Source organism: Mycetomoellerius zeteki, unplaced genomic scaffold, assembly GCF_001594055.1.
Source record: "Mycetomoellerius zeteki isolate Tzet28-1 unplaced genomic scaffold, Tzet1.0 scaffold58, whole genome shotgun sequence".
Taxonomy (NCBI): Eukaryota; Metazoa; Arthropoda; class Insecta; order Hymenoptera; family Formicidae; genus Mycetomoellerius; species Mycetomoellerius zeteki.
Genome location: NW_017257588.1, coordinates 1,757,065 through 1,766,391, shown reverse-complemented (window position 1 = coordinate 1,766,391; position 9,327 = coordinate 1,757,065). Strand labels below are relative to the sequence as shown.

Below are 9,327 nucleotides of genomic sequence, written 5' to 3'. Positions count from 1 at the left end.
TGTGTGTGTGTTTGTGTGTGTGTGTGTGTGTGTGTGTGTGTGTGTGTGTGTGTGTATTTCGTCACATGATAAACACCGTACATTGTAACATTGATTAATTAACACATGGGAAATTAAAGACTTCATTTGCCTCCGCCGAATCTCTTTCTTTATCTTAATAAGCAATCATACTAAAACCGAGTATCATTGAGATACTATTCTGTATCTCTTCGTGCTTAAAATTTAATTCTAATATTCATTAGAATTAGCAGAGTGACAAAAATATACGCACAAAAATTTACACACACAGTTTTTCACGGATTCATTTGATGTATGTACTTTTTTATGGATACATGTATATTCGTTGCACATTAAATGCACATCATACATGGTGATACTACATTATATTTTCGTTCCTTTCGATTTTCGAATAAACTGCGCCGCCTGTTGACAAAACGCTACAAATAGAAAGACCGAAATAAATCAATGATAACGCTCGATCAAAAGTGATTACGTTGTATTTATTCTGTATGTTAGACATGTGCTAATTACTTCACATTACTTTGCATTGTATACTTTGTGTTTCGCTCTTTTACACATCCGGTTTAATTAACCCATTAAGTATTAAGAAATTCTTACGCGGTTTTCTATTTTAAATCTTTATTATATAATTGTTATTTCAGTGAGCTATAATAAATTATATCGATTTATTCTACTGAAAAAGATAGACAAAATCATTTATTAGTTTAATACTTGTCAACAAAAAGGCAAGGATTGTTTATTTTCTTTATTTGACAACTTTGATCCTTATCACTCTCATGTGAGAATATATTACGATTTTCCATCGAAAATAGCTTGAAAATGAGTCAAAGTATTCAGACATTTTATTTGTAATTTATTCTCGGACAATTTACTTGTAATTTTTTCCAATAATAACATTATCCATATGCAACACATTCATTTTATCCGAGAGATATCCTGAAAACGTTTAGAGGACGTCCTCTGGGCGACTTTAAAATATTCCATGAAGATCTGTATTGTATGAGTATATATTAAGTCTATTTCTATTATTATTCTTTTTTTCACATTTACTTTTATTTTTTATATCTCTATTTCACTTCAGCGTCGATTAGATTTTCGGAAAAAGCAACTCTTTTTATCTCTAAATATCAATTGCGATCTACAAATTTTAGGAGGGAAGGGTTACACGGGTTTAAAACAAAACTTATAGGGGGGGTTTTTGGGATTTAATGGTTTTTGATGAAGTACCGCAATTTCAAAACTGAATGCAACTCTTTAATATTAGATTAAACCATAGTCTGTTAGATTAGAGATTGAGATTGAGATTGGATTGGATTGGAATTTAACCAATCAAAGCAAAGTTCACTAAACTTAAGATTGATTTTCTTTTTCTCCTTATTAGTTAAATTCCCGAGTTCCTCAGTGTATCGTTTTGTCGTTGTTGTTCATCCAATGTTAAAGAAGGATAGGATACATGGGGGCATCCGAGTAATGTTTTCGAACTACAGCCTTAGTATAACATTCAGTATAATAAAAATCTTTGTAAGCTTCATATGAAATATATCTTAATTGGCACGCAGTACGTCATATCGTTTGTGTCCAAAATAATTATGACATTCTTTACTTCTAATCTTTTAGTTCTGACACTCTTCAATTGCAATTATTGCAAACTTTTGCTGTATTCTGTGCATCCTTGGGACATTTCTTGGAGAATTGTGTTGTGTGGTGAAAAGATTATAATTTGAATAAGTTAGGATATCTTAAGATATTGATAGAACATCTTATGATAACTCACGAAATTTTACGATGTCCTACGATGTTTCACGATATTTTCTTGGGATATTCCGGATGGGATATCTGTGGGATCGTTATGTCAATATGGAATAATTTTGGAATATCTTCAGGATAAAATGTGCTATGTGGGATAAAATATTTCTTCTGTTGAATTCCTCTCGGAATTTTATTTATTGTCTCATCGAAATTATTCGAAATTAAAACGAATAGAAATGGATCTTGGAGGCAAATACGTAGTTACCTAAATTGTGTGTGCGCAGTAGTGGTATTTATCATTTACGTTTATCTATCTTAAAAAGATGCATATGATACGGGAGATTCGTACCAAAAGAAATTGCGATAATTGCACGAGTGTTTGTCGTATGTCTTAACCGCGAGACTTAACAAAGCGCTTTAAATTAGAGACCGATCTGCAGCTTGCTGCGCGAGTTATTATTCCTTGACTCTCGTGAATCACGTTGCTTTTGTAATAGTAATCGCAATTTAATCCTTTCGCACGAGGATTAGTTTTAAGCAAAGACGTAGAACATGGACTGCGCCATACGTATCTAAATAGTATATCAAATACAGTGTTGCACTTAGATAATTAAAAATTATCTAGATATAGATAAGATAAATCACACAAAAATATATCTTAGATAAGATAAAGATGATTAAACTAGACTAAACTTTACATTAATCTAGATAAAAGATGAAATTAAAAAAATTTTATCTAGGTAACTTTTAAGATAATTTTATTTTTAACTAATTATTAGACAGTAAAACAATTTATATCCAATTTTTTCATCTCTAGATAACTATCCAAGAAATATCTCCCAGAATATAATGGAGATATCTTCTGAATAAGGTTATCCGTAAGTTATCTGCAAGTGAAGAAATTGAGCATTAGGATACAAAAAATGTATTTATATTTTCATTAATCTTTATTTTTTACGAATAAAAGTTTTTTGAACATTTCGTCTAACAAACGGTTTCTACGTGGAATTAATATTTGTTGTCCACAAATAAAAAGGCGCTCTATTGGCGCTAATAATGGCAATAATGTGTCATACTTAAAAAAAATTTGTTTGACACGTGTGGATACAAATTAAAAATATCTAATTCCTTGGATTTATCTTCTAAATATGAAAGTACTTCAATGTCGCTTTGAATTATGACTGATGTCATACTAATCCTAGTTTTATCTATATCATAAAAAAATTTTCATCATTACTACTATTAGAAGTTATACAGAAATTTTTTTACAATACTCTTCTACAATCTTAGTTAATTTGAAAAAGATTTTATCTATAATAACATAAAGATAATCTATATTCTTAATAATATATCTAGATAAACATAAGATAAAGTCATTTCTTTATCCATATAATTATCTAGATAATTTTATTTAGATAACGGAAAACACTGATCAAATGTGATCAAATAAGAGAGAAAAATAAGAGAGAGAAAGCGTAAAAATGGCCGATTTGCTTCTCTTTCTAACATATTAATTGCTTGAATAGAAAAAGATATATAAAGATTGGCCGTCTTCGCGTTCTATATCTCTTTCATTTTTATCAGTCAATTTTACATACGGATGGCGCAATTCATGCTCTATGTTTTAAAGAATTCTCCGTTCAGCAAACGATTCATCATCTTGTTTATCATCGTTCAATCTACGACATGATTACGATCGCTTTTCTCAATCGGACGGTTTTTAACGCACATTCTTTCAGTAAAGATAATACCGTGCGAAAATGCATGCTTCTATCACGAAAATTTCCAGGTCGAAATTAAATATAGCACCGCCTCACGAGGTACCGTTGAAAATCACGTTACACTGTTTATCGTTGACGTCACCGATTGATATATGACGGTCGCGTAATTGATTGTATTGCACACACACACATGTAATCGCGTCGTTTTTCATCGTTAGAGTATCATCGACACGCGTTCACCATCATCCCTATACTTATCTTCTCTTCTTAAATTCGCACGCGTCTTCCGTACATCTTCCTCTTAATTTGAAAGTCTCGGGATTCTTTTACAAAATCTTATATCGCCTAGGTGATATACGGAAAAATCTGAATTTGCATTGTAAAGACTATTTACAATGGCGTTATATAATAGATAGCGTATTATGCATGCGTGCAATCAACAACGTCTATCCTTGTTGATTGGACGCGCTCTTAAGGATGTGACGCATGAACACGATGCGTACGGATACCGTCTTGCTATTTAAAAGTATACGCAAAGACGCACGAAAGAGAGAGAAGAGGGAGAGGAGAGGGAGGGAGAGAGAGAGAGAGAGAGAGAGAGAGAGAGAGAGAGAGAGAGAGATACACATTACCAGTTTGGTAAACACATCAAAAGTTTGGAATCATATATAAAAAGAGTATTTTAATAAAAAATTTAATTGAAAAATCCTTATCTTCTCAGAACTATTAGTCTCGGTATTTTTTTTTATTTGAAAGTAAATAGACGTCATATTTAACACATTTGTGATTAACATGGCATTGTTTAATTCCAAGAAAATGAACAATGGTTATAAAATTGCCTTTTTTCAAAACTGAACTGTCGCCTATTTTAGAAGATAAATGAAAGAATCTTCCATCACGAAAAAAATAAATACCTAGCTAGATTATTAAAAAAAATAATTAAATGTAGAGGGTAGTTACTTTGACGAAAAAAATATCTAATACTTGTTAAAACTTCTTTTGTAAAAAATATTTTTAGTAAAACTTTCAATCATTTCACATTATTATTATCTTTTTGTTTTATACAATTTTTTTATCTTACAAAACAATGAGTAAAATAATAAAAATTTATAATGCATTGAATTACAATGCATAAGTTTAACTTCGTTTTATGTAACCGATACACGAAAGACCAATTTTGCTGAAGTAAAAATTTATGTATAGATACAGATCTAAAAATAATTTTACCGGACTATTAAAATAATTATATAGGAAACTCAAACACATGATGATACTGCAAAAAAATGTTGACATTCTAGCAATCAGCTTGAGTGTTTTACATAATTATTTTGATAGTCGACTAACAAAATTATTTTTAGACCTCTGGTTACATTTTTTAATACTTCAACAAAACATTCTTTCCGTACTATTTTCTATATTTTCAATTAATGGTCTCCAACTTCTAATTGACAGTGTATATGAATAAACGATGAAAGCTCACGATGATATCTCATCTTTACGAGATATTAATTGATTGTAGCGCTTATCCACGCTCTCCTCTGTATCCGGATCGACCAGTGTGATCTGGATCAATGTGCGATCAAGTTGGATCACACGCCTGACCACGCGATTCTCGTTTAACTGTTTGTTCTAAAACGAGATGTTTTTCTACGTTATATGTATATATACACCTCATTACACTCCTTGTTGCTGTGAATAAAAAAAAACGCGCATTGCGATAAAAGCGGTTATAAATCTGCCGGAGACAGAACAAGATATCGATGCTTCCAGGCAAACATATTCACATTCAGCTTAAATCGGAAGAACGTTTTGAAGGGACCACAATCTCACGGAGAATCCTTGCGATATATCCCCCTCTCTTGCTAGGTTGGAAGATTTTCCCTTAAATTTGGATGACGTTTTTCTTTCCATCGAGAGATATTTTGGAGATTTGGATTTTATAAAAAGTTTAGAAGCATTTTTGGGGGACTTTTTGGGAGGGAAATACAAAGAAATATCCAAATTACGGCTAAAATATTGAAGAAACGGCAATGTACGGGGATGACTTTTGAACAGACCCGTCAGCACTGATCCACCCTTCAATTTCCGTATTCTCCTCCGTATTTCCTCGCGACGCACGCTGCGTATGCGATGCACACGCGCCCGCGAATGCAGGCCAAATTATGCGCGCATACGAGCGTATGTTAGCTCGTGCTGCGCGAATTAAATGCAGTGACTCATCCAGAATGCTGACGTCATCATCGGCGTGCTCGAGGGGCAATCAACCGGCAAGAGATGCAAAAACGTGTTGCGGATCGAGCGAGCGCCGCTGTAAGTGCCTGACCGTACCATCGCGTGGGTATCAGCGTTGTCCGCGAGTACTATGCAGGAAATTCCTGGCGCGGCGAGGAAGAGGCGCGATCGCGCGAGACGATCGCTCGCGCAAGAGCTCTAAGGGGCTCGGAGGGAAACCGTACTCGCGCGCGCCCGCGCATCAAGTCTACCACCGTCCTTTGTCCTCGGACTTTGTCCTCTAATTTAACTCTTGCCTTTTTTCTCAGATAACCACAGCGAACCGTGAGTCTTAAATAACAAATATTTGGATTACTGATTTCACAAGCTTAATCATATACCTAGAATTGCTTTATCAACGTAATTTCGCTCCGTTTAGCGAGTAACAAAGCCGTTGAATGCCTGTTACTAAAATTGTCGTTCGTTGCGTCTCCATTGGAGGAGAGAAAATGTTCACCTTCTGTCGTAAAGATAAAATTTACGATGAAGATTGACAGAACGTAGTTAAGTAGTAATAAGAATCAACGTGAACGTCAAACGATGTTTCCAGAAGTACAACTAAAAGTATCGTAAGAATGTTACGAGTGGAAGATTTCTTATAATGAAATCTGATAAATATGTAAAAGTTCGTTTTTTCAAAAAGTATAAAATTAATTAAAAAATTTGAAATCAGTCAAAACTTTCTCTTTTAAAGTCTAGAATGATTTAATATTATAATCGCAATTCAACAATCCCGCATGAGGAATAGTTTTAACCCGGCGTGAATGAGGTGGGTAATTGTTACACCGACTATGAGGTGGGTATCATATACCCATATATCTATTCAAAGATTTTGCTTATAATAATACTATATAATGATTCGTTATTATATTGTATTACTTTCTCCTGGATGTCCTAAACGTATCAATATAATAAAATAACAGTTAATTTGTGTTTGAAATTATTTATTTTTTCGCACTTAAACGCTAGGTTATAATTATTTCGTAAAAATGCAAACCCCTCTCCGCACCTTTCCTTTCAGGTACCAAGAGAGCGGAGTTCCACGAAATACAATAACAAACAAAAATATTTATTTTAAAAATGTCTGGATATGAGATACCCGACCTCACTCACGCCGGGTTAAGGAAATCTCTCTTTTAATCTTTAGAATGATTTGATCATCGACATTAGCCTTTCTGAAGCAAAAAAACCAAAGTCGACTCTATTAACTAAGAATCTGTATGTAAAATATGTTTCGGTGTTTCCGGGACATCTTGAATTTCATTGCAAAGTGTCTCAAAGTCTGTTCTGTTCTCTTCAGCTGAACTTCTTGCACGGTTCATCTCTCTTTTCTCTTTTACTCTCCACGTTGGAGATTCCACGGTGCAAGAAGTTTAACTAAAAAGAACGGATCCTCAGTTGTGACATAGAAATAACGGACTCACCTAATCATAATATCTCGAAACGGGACGATGTCGAACCAGCGGAAGCTCATTCAACGAAAGAAGAGATAACAAGCAAACGGCGTGAACGAACTCTCCGAATCACCTCGTCCACCGCGGTGGCTGTCACTTCTACTTTCTACGGTGGTGTCAAACACGCGCGACTTGGCGACGCGTCCATAGAGACGTAACTAAATCACAGAGGGGTCAGTTCGCGGTGAGTATGTCTGCCAATCTTTCAGCAGGGTTAGTACTACCGCCATCCCAGGGACGTCGGAATCGGGCGGACCAAATCCTACTTATTATCTCGCACCTCGGCTGTAACTGAAAATTTATCGGTCTTCGTTTGCAGCTCGCGGATGCGATTAGGAGCGAACGTTTGTGGGAGATTAGGAGAAAAGATTCGTCAGGAAAATATAAATATATTTCGTAACGCGAAATGTTCGGCTGAATCTAAGAATGTCGGTTAAATCGAAGCAATCGATACATTTGACCCTCGTTGGATATTCGGGAACATTTCGGGATACGATCAATAAACGATTAGGATGAGTAACGATCAGGATGAAGAGAGACAGTTCGTAATTTTATACGAAAGAGAAAAAAAGAAGAGAGAGACGAGAATTGGGCCCGGCCTCTGCGCTCCTGCGTCCTGGCTCGTGTTAGATTGCTGTAGAAGGCTTTATATCCACTTAGTCACTGACCGTCAAGCAATCATCCTATTGCCGGATTGTAGTATCATGAATGACCGTAAGAAAACGCTTACCGGTCGCCACGCGAGTTCCCCTGAAATATTGCGCGCCGTTCACTCGCGCCATCATTATTCCCACGGTTCCGCGCAACGAAAATCGTGCACGTACGATGTCAATTCAATAGTGACTACCATATAATAATATAATTTGTCGTAGTAACGCGGCGTGTGAGCGGTAATCCTCCTCTCTATTAGGAGTAGGGCTGATGATTTGCTACGAAGGCTTCGACATTCAAATTTCGAGGCATTGAAGAGTCAAAAGCTTCAGCATTAACATCTCCGAAGGTCGAAACTTCGAAGCTTCGAAGCTTTTATATTTCACTCTTCGAAGTTTAAAAGAATCAAAATTATACAATTATTGATTCAATATAGCTAACAATAACGAATATGTTTTTATTTAAAAAAGATACTTATGTTCTTGTAATTTACGTAATGTTTTTATTTCAACATATTTTTGTTTAAACTTCCAATTTTCGGCGATACAAACTTAAAAGTATTACGAATATATTTTCATTTTTTCCCTATTCGCGCAAATGTATTTTTCGAAGTTTCGAAGCTTTAAGACATTACACTTCGAAAGTTCGGAGTTAACGTATCAAAAAACTGGAATTCTTTCGAAGCTTCGAATTTACGAAATTGTCAAAAGTAACAATTCTAATTAAGAGTAGTGTCATCCACACGCGGCGTTTTCTCTCTCCCTCCATCCTTACTAATTTCTTGTATTATTTTTAGAGTCCGATTGAAACTTTTGCCGAAACTAAACCGAAACACTCGGCTACATGTCAATTTCAACCGAAACCGAAACTAATATTAAAAAATAGGAATCCTATAAAGCCATATGTATAGACATGCCCATATATCATAAATTTTTCTTCATAAATATCATAATTTATTGAAACAATAATTAAATTTCGGCCGAAATCGAAAACCGAAATTTCGGTTGTATGTCAATTTTGGCCAAAGAATACAAGTGCTTCTTCTTCATAAATATCACAATTTAATTATTGAAATAATAATTACACATATTAAAATTAATATTTATGAAGAAGAGAGTTATATGGTTTCAGTCGAAACTGACACGTAATGAGTGTTCGTTTTTAGTTTCGGTAAAAGTTTCGGTCGGACTCTAATTATTTTTGTATATTTTTGTTGTTTCACTCTTTTTTTACTTCCATGTTCTTAGAGAGTTGAATATATATAGTAAACGCCTTTATCTATCTATTTATCTATCCCTTCCACCGCCCTGGTTCACCAGGCTCGAAGAAGCGACGTACGGAAATAATTTGGCCCTATCAAATCTCATTTACACTCATGACTCATTCGTCAATTTATTCGCGTCCGGTGGCGATATTTCAACGTCTTCGGTGCGCCGCTATCTTACTTCGCGATGTGAAAG

General features: G+C 34.8%; 1 protein-coding gene across 1 annotated transcript in view; it reads right to left on the bottom strand.

The window, feature by feature from the left end:
- The window catches only part of LOC108728109 (synaptic vesicle glycoprotein 2B), a 27,889-nt gene extending 20,530 nt beyond the window's left edge, over positions 1 to 7,359 (bottom strand). The window contains exon 1 of the mRNA XM_018456478.1: positions 7,187 to 7,359. The gene's annotated coding sequence lies outside the window, so the exon portion shown is untranslated. The remainder of the gene's footprint in view (positions 1 to 7,186) is intronic.
- Positions 7,360 to 9,327: the final 1,968 nt, after the last annotated feature.